The 10,148-nt window shown below is 39.9% G+C and overlaps 1 protein-coding gene and 1 long non-coding RNA gene across 9 annotated transcripts in view; both read left to right on the top strand.

Moving 5' to 3' along the window:
- The window catches only part of BCAS3 (BCAS3 microtubule associated cell migration factor), a 754,554-nt gene that overhangs the window by 600,619 nt on the left and 143,787 nt on the right, over window positions 1–10,148 (top strand). The gene's annotated exons all lie outside the window — the stretch shown is intronic.
- The window catches only part of LOC144582630 (uncharacterized), a 44,542-nt gene continuing 41,380 nt past the window's right edge, over window positions 6,987–10,148 (top strand). Inside the window, exon 1 of the long non-coding RNA XR_013535719.1 lies at window positions 6,987–10,146. This is a non-coding gene — a long non-coding RNA (uncharacterized LOC144582630). The remainder of the gene's footprint in view (window positions 10,147–10,148) is intronic.

The raw sequence follows: 10,148 nt of genomic DNA, 5'->3' as shown, positions 1-10,148 counted from the left end.
TATTGAAGTCTTCATTGATCTCTTCTCATTGATCATCACTGGCCTCTTCAACCCTTCTGACTATGTGTATTAGAAATAATTATTATATTCTTCTGATTGTGGTTTTTACAAAACAAAAGAAAAAAATGAAACAAAAAAGAAATAATTATTATTATCAGTATTAAAATAACTTTTCTTTGTCTATTTTAATTATTTTCTTTGTTAACTGTTTTTTTGTTTTGTTTTGTTTTGTTTTTAGTGTTTCTTATCTATTTAGCAGGCCACTGTGGTTAGCCTTGAGCTAGTCTTGTAAGATGCAAAATTATGTTGCCTGAATCAGTTGGGAATTTCATGGAATTTGCTTCTATTTGGCTATATTTCCAGATGGAACCATGTGCCGAAGTGTTTGTTTTGGGCCTCCATGAAGTCATTCCTTTGCAGTGATCTGTAGTTAGACTGCTCTCTCTTGGGACTAACCTGTGTGACTAATTTGAGTAGGAGGGTGATAAACTTGGTCACCACTTAAAAAGGGGCTAAAAATACTTCTTTTTTTTTTTAGCCCCCTCTCCATATTATCTAGCAACACTCTTTGAGGGATAAGGGAAAGGAGGTGATAAAGATTAGAACTGATTGGGAAGTTTCTGAGTGCCCAAGTTTCATTTAGGAAGCTTCACACCTTTGAGCCCCAGGGAAGAGTTTGGACCGCAGGCTTTTACAGGTTTGTAGTAAAATCTGAGCTGCCCAGAACACTCTGTGGCTAATGGCTTTTGCAGAAGTGATTCTGCAACTGAAGATGGCCATCAAACTAAGTTTGTATTGGTTCATCGTCCAAATCGAAACATGACTGTTAATTTGAGTTATTGTGCTAAGTATCTCTAAGAAATGTTTCTTTTTAAGTTGCAGTCTTCTGACCAAAACACAGTAAATGAAGGGCTTCCCTAAAAGGTGCAGCCAGAAGACTTGAAGACTGGAGAGGGATTCTTGCCTTAACCTTGTCTGATTCACTGAGGGACCTTGGATATGTCACAGTCTTCCTGTCTCATGTTTCCTTTACTTAAAAATGAAAGCATGGATTAGGCTAGCTCTTTGTCAAACCTTCCTGCTCAATTCATCCTCCTAATTGAAGAACTCTTTTTCTAATAAAATTTTATGCATGACCCCAATCTGTAAAACAGATACAAGAGGAGATGCTTTGGTTAATAGAGGGCACAGAGAGAATCTCTCTCTGGCTTCAGTTCTGGCCCCTGAGGCACTGTCCTGTCTATTGAGCTTTCTTTAAGAGCTCTTCCAGCTGTGGCATTATTCTAATTAATGTGAACTGAGTATTACTAATATCAGATTTGGGGTTTTTTTTTCACATAGTACCCACATCAGGGAGCAAAAAAAAGTTGTCTTAAATTGCAGAACGATTTCAGCTATTAGAGGGTGTCATTCATTGATACTAAAGACTAGTAGTGGTGTAAACATAGCATTATTAGAAGTTATAGAAATTCACAATAGAAACCCCCTTCCTCTGTCCCAGAATGCATGGAGCAAGAATGCAGAATGGGGAAGATACTGATAAAGCTGCAGCCATCAGAGCTCACTTTCTAAGTTTCCTACTGAACGCTAGGACACAATTCCCTCCTCTTCCTTCCTCTTCTTCCCCAAATCCCAGATTCCTGCACCATTGCTGAGGAAGTTGGAATTTTGGCCAAGTGGCTTTTCTTTATTACTCCTGTCCCTCGCTCTGACTGGAGCCAGGTCTAAAGTACTCTGATTTCCACCTGTCACCTCAGCCAAGACCTTGCAGATTCAATACTAAATTGCTGTATAGAATTAAATTCTGAGCCTTCTAGGAAAAGTTTCAGAATGTGTTTCTTTGCTGTTGTTAATTGCAAAATCAACAGACCTCCCTCCCAGGGAGCGGAGTTTCCTTCTCCTTTGGTGGGCTTCCCTCTAGCAATTCAGGGGCTCCTAGAAGCAGATTAACACCTACAGTTCAGACCAGCTTAGAGCTCACTTCATATCCCACTGCAAAGCTTTCACCAACTCGTGGACCTGTGGCTAGTCATTCCCACCTTTCTTGCGCCAGGGCCTTTCCCAGCAAGTAGTCTTTCCACTGACCACTAGAACTATACCCTCTGGCTCAGGCTTTCTCCCAAAAAAATAATCATAGTATACTGCTTCGCATTTTCTCTCAACTTGTCTCTGTCCTAAGCACTTTATTTATTCATTTATTTATTGTATATTTTTTTGAGACTGAGTCTTGCTTTGTTGCCCAGACAGGAGTGCAGCGCCATGATCTCGGCTCACTACAACTTCCACCTCCCAGGTTGAAGCAATTCCCCTGCCTCAGCCTCCCGAGTAGCTGGGACTATAGGTGCGCGCCACCACGCCTGGCTAATTTTTGTATTTTAGTAAGGATGGGGTTTCACCATGTTGGCCAGGATGGTTTCAAACTCCTGACCTCAGATGATCCGCCCACGTCGGTCTTCTGAAGTGCTTGGATTACAGGCTACTCGAAGGCTGAAAGAAGGGATACATGTGGTTTCCAGGATCCTTCTTAGCTAGTTATGGCCAAACACCAAAGACTGGCAGACAGGCAGCCTGGGAAGATCTCAAATAAGTAACCTTCAATTAAAATGTACAATTTTGAGAATTTGGATATTTGACAAATAAATTAGCCACTCAAGTTGCTTATGTATGAATGTGCTTGTTTAGCAGGTAGAGTTATTATTCTCTCATGTTAAAATTTATTAACAAGAGCTTAATTTCATTCCAAACAGATTGTGTCAAGGTGACAATGCAGTACAGAAATACAGTGAAATATGAGATTCTTGAGCCTTTAGTAGATGCTGAGCTGGAGACCCCAGTTAGTGCTACCTTTCTCTAAACAGCTCCAGCCATGAAGCTTTTGACCTTTTCACTTTTAAACTTTGTTTGAACTTGGAAAGAAGACTTTTGAATTGTTTAAAAAAAAAAAAAGTAGAAGAAGGAGAAAGACAAGGGAAAAAAAGGTTAGGGAGGCTGCAAAAGAGATGTGGAGACTGGGGGAAAAGGACTGATTATATGTTAGCTTAACAGTAATACCAGGAAAATAATCCTCCTCTTGTCTAGGCATTTCTGCTACTGGGAGCCACAGGGTAATCAGCTCACATGACATACCCAGAGGCGAATGCTAGCCTGTGCTGTTTTTGAACATATTCAAACAAAGGCTGATTATCCAAACAAGAATTTGGACTGTAGCAGTCGGACCAGTTAAATTATAGTTAGTAAAACGTGGTGCCTTGTGAGCTTGGAATGTTACAATTGCAGCTGGATCTTCTGTCAGGCAGCCTTACTGCACAATAAAACCAGAGATTTTTATCTCCCCAGGACTCAGTTTAACTCCTTGGGTGCAAAGAGAAAAGTGCCAGCTATCATACCTCAGAATCCTGGAAACTTCTGTCCCCCTCCTGTCAGAATGCATGAGGCAGTGGCATTTTTGTGGGGTTCCGTGGGAAAGTAGGAGAACGAAGGCCAGTTGCTCCTTTTCTTAGATCTTATGTTGGAGATAATCATCTCCTTTTTTAAGCCTTTAATTTCTTTTCTTTCTTCCCTTTTTTTTTGAGATGGAGTCTCACTCTGTCGCCCAAGCTGGACAGAGCCTACCTAGATGCAGCGGGATCTAGGCTTACTGCAACCCCCGCCTCCTGCGTTCAAGCTATTCTCTTGCTTCAGCCTTCCAAGTAGCTGGAACTACAGGCACGCCACCACACCCAGCTAATTTTTGTAGTTTTAGTAGAGTTGGGGTTTCATCATGTTGGTCAGTTGACCTCAATCTCCTGACCCCGTGATCCACCTGCCTCGGCCTCCCAAAGTGCTGGGATTGCAGGCATGAGTCACCGCGCCCAGCCTTTTTTTTCTTTTTGAGATGAAGTCTCTCTCTGTCGCCAGGCTGGAGTGCAGTGGCACAATGTTGGCTCACTGCAACCTCTGCCTTCCAATTTCAAGCAATTCTCCTGCTTCAGCCTCCCAAGTAGCTGGGATTACAGGCACCCGCCACCACACTTGGCTAATTTTTTTGTTTGATTTTGAGGCAGAGTTTCGTTCTTGTTGCCCAGGCTGGAGTGGAGTGGCACGATCTTGGCTCACTACAACCTCCGCCTTCCAGTTTCAAGCAATTCTCCTGCCTCAGCCTCCCAAGTAGCTGGGATTACAGGCACCTGCCACCATGCCTGGCTAATTTTTGTATTTTTAGTAGAGACGGGGTTTCACCATCTCAGGCTGGTCTGCAACTCCTGACCTCGTGATCCACCCACCTCAGCCTCCCAAAGTGCTGGGATTACAGGTGTGAGCCACCGCACCCGGCCACAAGAGTATTTCTTCTTGATCAATTCCATCATAACGAGACAATCTGTTCTCAGAGCTCTTTCTGACAGTGATTTATTATGGTGGTACAGAGCTGGCTTCGGCGGGTCTTATCTCTTTATGGCCTTGCTTGTTCTGAGCAACACATTTGCTACCACTGTTATATGGCTCTCCACTTCCCGGTTTCCACAGGGTGTCTTCACCATATTCTTATCCTCTGCTGACCCTGCCACAGTCTTGTTTTCTTTCCTGTCCTCTTTGATATACACTGTTATTGTAAGCCAGGCTGTGGCTTCTGGGAGGGGTGATTGGCAGGGTCAGTCAGACATAAGCACTGAAACGTGTGTCCCAGAGGTGGAAGCTAGATTTCCTCTCAGGGCCCCAAGGCCAACCTCCTGTGATGGCTTCATGGCTAGAAATAGCAAAATGGAAATGGATATTGCAGATAGTCCAGACAAGCAAACAGAAGTCCAAATGCTTGGGTACCTAGTATTTTTTTAATTTGTGTGTATTTTTAGCAATAGAAGTAATATAGCATATCTTTGAGCCAGTTTTTCCTAGGTGTTGTAGATAGGTTGGCGTTCACAGTTCTTAGGGGACAATCAGACACTAATTTAGTGAGCTCATTTTTGAAATGCAAAAGCAAAAGTGAATAAAACAGCAGGTTATCGTAGTGTAGATAGTAGGATTTGATTGGCACCAACATCTTTATTTAGCTTGGGTTAGAACAGATTCTCTGTGTATCAGATTTGAAGAGGAGATCTTAGTTTTTATAGCAGTACCGTCAAAGATAGTTGTATATCCGAGAGGAAAGCTGGAGTTTGAAATAATGACTAGCTCTATAGATTTTCAGCTTTTTTGTTTTAGGGTTTTGTTTTTGTTTTATATTCAAATTGCAGAGCTTCTAGCAGATAGTTTTGAAATCTTTGTGAATGCTTTCTATAACTTATGAAGCTTTTGGAAATTTGATCTAGTGATGTGTAATTCTTTCTTTCTGATGTTAATCATTTGCATTTTATCAGTGGCTCCAAGATTAATATAAAAAGGGAACTTCATTTACTCTGAGTGATCATGTTTCAGTGTGTTAATGTTTTAGGAGTAGCAGAGGACAACATGCAACTGTTAAGATCTGGATCATGCTAAAAGTATTAAAGTTGGCTTTCAGAGATTAGATTTTTCCTACTTAAAATTAAGAACTTAAAGATTTTAATCAAGATAATCCTAAAATGTCTTAAGGTGCAACTTATTCTGGAGGTGATACCAGTTGGAATAGTAAAGACCAAAGGAGAAATAGTGAGTTAATGTTTACTCTTTTATTACTATTTTAATCAAATGGATTTACAACTTGACCTTTTAAATGTGAATATATTTTTTTAAAAGAACACTCAGGTATGTGAAGCTATAACTGTTGTGTTGAAAGTTCTCAGCCCTAAAAGTTTTGCACTTGAATGTTAAATGTGTTTGTGATAAAAATATTTTGATTGGGGTTTTCTGTGTGGGTGTTTACATTCTCCTGGTGACAGGTATTTTGGCTCTGTAATCACGCCGCCTCAACCAGCAGCAGCAGCAGGAGCAGCAGGAGCAGGAGCTACCATTTATTGAATGCCTGCTCTATGATAGGCTCCTCTAGGCACTTTATATACATAATTTCGCCTCCTTAACAACCATCCTGCTGGGTAGAATAGTATTTTTATTTCACAGATTCAAAAACAGCCTAAGAGAAGATAAGTGGTGGGGACAGGCTTTGAACTCAGGTTTCTCTGATTCCAAAGTCGACATTCTTTTCACTACACCATGATAATAAAAAGGAACAAGTAGAGCCAAGCATGCTGGCTCATGTCCATAATCCCTGCCCTTTGGGAGGCTAAGGCAGGTGGATCACTTGAGGCCAGGAGTTTAAGACCACCCTGGCCAACATGGGGAAAGCCCATCTCTCCTAAAAATACAAAAAAATTAGCTGGGCATGGTGGCGCACACTTGTAATCTCAGTTACTCTGGAGGCTGAGGCAGGAGAATTACTTGTACCCAGGAGGCAGAATTTGCAGTGAGCCAAGATCATGCCACTGCGCTCCAGCCTGGGTAACAGAATGAGACTCCGACTCAAATAAATAATAAAAAGGAATACGTGTAGCTGACTTTTATTTGAGACTTACGAGCCTTAGCACACATACCCTAAGAATTTTAAAACAGATTTTATCTTATTCACTAGAACAGATTCAGTTACCTTTATCATTGAGCCCTGTAACTGATGGGTCCATTTCTTTTAATTTGATCTTGGATACACAGAAGTATATCTTAACTAAAACTTTCTCCCCAAAAAGGAGCATTTTTAAAAGGTCCCAAGGGCTGTTATTTTTTAAATGATTTGATGAAATCAAAGACAAATAGTTTGGGCTTTTGATTAGATTTCGATATGCCACTCTTACTAGCTTTCTCTTGTTTGAGCATGACAGAATTTTTGCCATGAGAAACCTGCTTCTGCCCCCTCAGTTCTCACTCCCCATCACTTACCCTTCAAAAGACTCTGAATAGCAGTTACAATACAGTTAGATGTTCTTTGGGGGACCCTCATATAGTGAACACACTGAATCTGTGGATTTAGTGTTAGAGGCTTGACTATTTGAATGTGATTGCAAAAGTCAATGAGGACTCTTGTTTTGACTACGAATTTGGAGGTTGGTGTTTAGCTTAGCACGTGGTGAAGCTAGTGAGTGAGCCTGTTTACCACCCAGTACCCACATCTCCCTTTGGCTCTGTTGTTTTCTGCTTGTTTCATCCTGTGACTTAAACACACACACCTTAGCCAACTGTTTATGCTAATTATGAAAGAGAAGTCAATGTAAATAAGCCAGATAATAGTTTGGCGATAAATCCAGTTTAAAAAATGTACTTACCTGTTTTTCTCTACTAACAACATTTAACACATGGAATAAAATTTGGTTGAATAAATGTTTAATGTCTCTAAGAAATCTAAGAGCTTTCATAATAGTATAAGATTCAGGTTTTTTTCTTGTTTGTTTGATGTTTACTAAAGAGGAATTGTTTCTCAGTGTGAAGTATATCCAGGACCAGAAATGGCTCTTGTTATCCAAGGTAAAGAATCCAAACAACAGGAAGGCAGTATAAATACCAGAGCCTGACCTAAAGGAGACCTTTTGATGTGTGCTGGTTAGCCCTTTGACAAATCACGATACCTTAAAACACATAAGTATATTTATAGTGATGTCTGAGTTACTTGGAAGTCTGTTTTAGACAAAATGTATGTTTGGTTAATATTGCTAGGCATAGACTGTAGCCCTCCTCCCTTCATATGAGATGCTTTAGGCATGACAAAACCCACCTGTGGTGCGTAGACCCCTCCTCCAATTAGAACGACATCATTGAATGCAAATTTACAAAAAGCTATGGCAGAAACTCTAGTTAAAATCTCGTGAGATGCAAGGAGCCTGGAATTTAAGAAGCTCAGGGAAAATATACATTCAGAGCCCATCTTCTACCAGTCAGCCTTGTTTTTGCTTAGATCATTTTATTCTTTTTCTGAGCCAGTGTCGAATTGAAGTAATAGTGATCACAGCTTTTCACAGTTCTCTAAAGACTATTGCCTCTTCACAGCCTTCATGAATTAACCTCAATTTCTTTCAAGCATAATTCTTTTTTATTTTATTTATTTTATTTTTTTTGAGATGGAGTTTCGCTCTTGTTACCCAGGCTGGAGTGCTATGGCATGATCTCGGCTCACCACGACCTCCACCTCCTGGGTTCAGGCAATTCTCCTCCCTCAGCCTCCTGAGTAGCTGGGATTACAGGCACGCGCCACCATGCCCAGCTAATTTTTTGTATTATTAGTAGAGACGGGGTTTCACCATGTTGACCAGGATGGTCTCGATCTCTTGACCTCATGATCCACCCACCTCAGCCTCCCAAAGTGCTGGGATTACAGGCTTGAGCCACCGTGCCCGGCCCAAGCATAATTCTTTAAAAAAAACTTTATTGAGATATGATTGACATACAAAAAGCTATACACATTTAATGTATACCCTGTGATGAGTTTGGAGATATGTAAATATTTGTCAATCACCTACAAAAGTTTCCCGCTGCCCTGGCAGGATTTTTTCTTATTTAAAGCTGAGAAATATTCCATTGTATCTATATACTGTATTTTCTTTATCCATTCATTCATCAATGGACATTTAGGCTGCGTCCATATCTTGACTATTATGAATAATGCTTCAGTGAACATTCCATTCAGAGAAGTGGAGATGCCTCTTCAAGATTCAGATTTCAGTTTCTTTGGATATATACCCAGTAGTGGGATTGCTGGGTCATATGGTAGTTTTATTTTTAATTTTTTGAGGAATATCATAAGTGTGTCTCAAGAAAATATAAAGACAATATAAGAAGACTTAGAATTGAGTACAGTTTGATTGAATCTAGGGTAATCCTTTTATTCTGACCTTCAGGACTTTTATTCACTTACATTCCTTTATGTAGCACAGTTCCCTGCCAGAAACATCCATTATGGAGAAAGTGACAGCTTGAGACTTCAGGGAAAATAATAACTTCTAACTATTTTATGTAATTGAGGGATGAGTGTTTTGGTACTTCCCTTAAGAGATGGGATCCTGCTCTGTCAACGAGGCTGGTGTGCAGTGGTATGACCATAGGTCTCTGCAGCTTCAAACTCCTAGGCTTGAGTGATCCTCCCACCTAGGCCTCCCATGTAGCTGGGAATATTGGTGTGCACTACCACACCCTGCTAACTTTTTCAGTATTTGTTGTTGTTCTTGTTGTTTTTGCTAAGAAATAGTCTTGCTATGTTGCCCAAGCTGATCTTGAACTCTTGGCCTCAAGTGATTCTCCCTGTCTCAGCCTCCCAAAGGAGGTTAACATTATTCATCATGTTAAAATTAGTTTTAACATGCTAATTACTTTAAGTTTTAAAAGAACTAAAGCATTTTTAAGCCTCTTTTTTTAAATTGAGTAATACATATTATTTAAAAAAAAAAAAAACAGGAAAAAAACAGAAGCAAAAATAAGAAAATTAAAATCACTTATAATTCCCTTAATTAGAGTTAACAACTATTAACATTATGGTATTTATCAGATTCTTGTATCCATTTGTATACATACACACTCTTTTCTGTAAAATGAAATCACACTGAGCTTATCTGTTATTAAGTGATGAGTCTTACCTATCCTGTAATGAATGTGTTTTCCTTTGCTTTTTTACTAAACACTATATTGTGAACATTGTGAATAAAGTCAGCGGGTTACTAGAAGTCAACAAAAATATGTGCTATTAAAGGATAACAATAGTTAAAATTCAGAGTATTATTTTAATTTAGTGTTAAAATTACCCTAATCTCACATACTTGATTCACTCTGTATTTTTAAAAATTAGATACATAGAGAAGGAGCAATTTTTTAAAAGATTTAACTGCAATTGCATAGTGTTTTGTGATTTCATTATTCATCTTTCTAAATATGGTATAATAGACTATAATGTTAGTAAGTATATCAGTTCATTCTCAGGCTGCTCTAAGGACATACCTGAGACTGGGTAATTTATAAAGGAAAGAGGTTTAATTGGCTCACTGTTCTGCATGGCTGGGATGCCTCGGGAAACTTAAAATCGTGGCGGAAGGGGAAGCAAACATGTCCTTCTTCACATGGTTGCAGGGAGAAGAATGAGTGCCCAGTGAAGAGAGGAAGCCCCTTGAAAACCCATCAGATCTTATGAGAACTAACTCACTATCACAAGAACAGGATGGGGGAAACTGCCCCCATGATTCAATTATCTCTACCTGGTCCCTCCCAGGGAACATGGGGATTATGGT

Source organism: Callithrix jacchus, chromosome 5 (genome assembly GCF_049354715.1).
Source record: "Callithrix jacchus isolate 240 chromosome 5, calJac240_pri, whole genome shotgun sequence".
Taxonomy (NCBI): Eukaryota; Metazoa; Chordata; class Mammalia; order Primates; family Cebidae; genus Callithrix; species Callithrix jacchus.
The sequence above is the reverse complement of the archived record's forward strand: the minus strand, read 5'-3'. Positions and strand labels throughout refer to the sequence as shown.